Below are 918 nucleotides of genomic sequence, written 5' to 3'. Positions count from 1 at the left end.
TTTGAAAGAGATGCATCTTAGCTCTGGAAATTGTTATTGAATATGTCAATGCTGTTGTAATGAAATGCCTCTTCTAATTATGTGGGTATTAAATAATTTAAAAAAAATAAAAAAAAATAAAAATAGTAAGCCTGGCCTGGTAGCACGTCTTTTTTGTTCTTTAATATTTTATTTATTATTTTTGTGTGTGTGTGCATGTATTGTCTGCATGTACGTAAGTGCACCCATGTCGTACAATGCCGGTGGAGGACAGAAAAGGCTGTCGGATCCCCTGGAACAGGAGTTACACACAGTTGTTATCTGCCATGTGGGTGCTAGGAACCGGACCGGGTCTTCTGCAAGAACAGCCAGTGTTCTTAAGTGCTGAACCATCTCTCCAGCTCCAGAAGCTCATGCCTCAATCCCAGCACTCTGGAGGCAGAGGCAGGCAGATCTTTGTGAGTTCAAGACCAGCCTGGTCTACATAGTGAGCTCCAGGCCAGCTGGAGCTACAGGGAGACCCTGTCTCAAAAAGACCTAAATAAATAAATATATATCACATTTCCAAATTGATCACTGTGGGTCTCCCATCAATCCCTCCTTTGGTACAGCACTGCAGGGGTCAGGGACTCAAGACATAAAGGCTGCGGTTTCTAATACATTTACCCACTTAATGTGTGTGCACACACGGCGGCGGAGGTCGGAGGACAGCTTCCAGGACTCAGTTCTCTTTTCCCCATGTGTGTTCTGGGGATCGAACTCGGGTCACCAGGGTTGGGGGTGAGCTCCTTTACCCATTGAATCTCTCCGGCTCTGAAGTGCATATGTTTAAGCAAAAGAGGACAAAGATTCGTGATAGGCACTATTCAAGAAGGAAGCGGACGACTTGGAATGATGAACCTATGGTTGGCTCACTAGAGCGCAGCAAGGAAGTGGGAG

Source organism: Nannospalax galili, unplaced genomic scaffold (genome assembly GCF_000622305.1).
Source record: "Nannospalax galili isolate Female #2095 unplaced genomic scaffold, S.galili_v1.0 scaffold3085, whole genome shotgun sequence".
Taxonomy (NCBI): domain Eukaryota; kingdom Metazoa; phylum Chordata; class Mammalia; order Rodentia; family Spalacidae; genus Nannospalax; species Nannospalax galili.
This window is presented reverse-complemented; position numbering follows the sequence as displayed.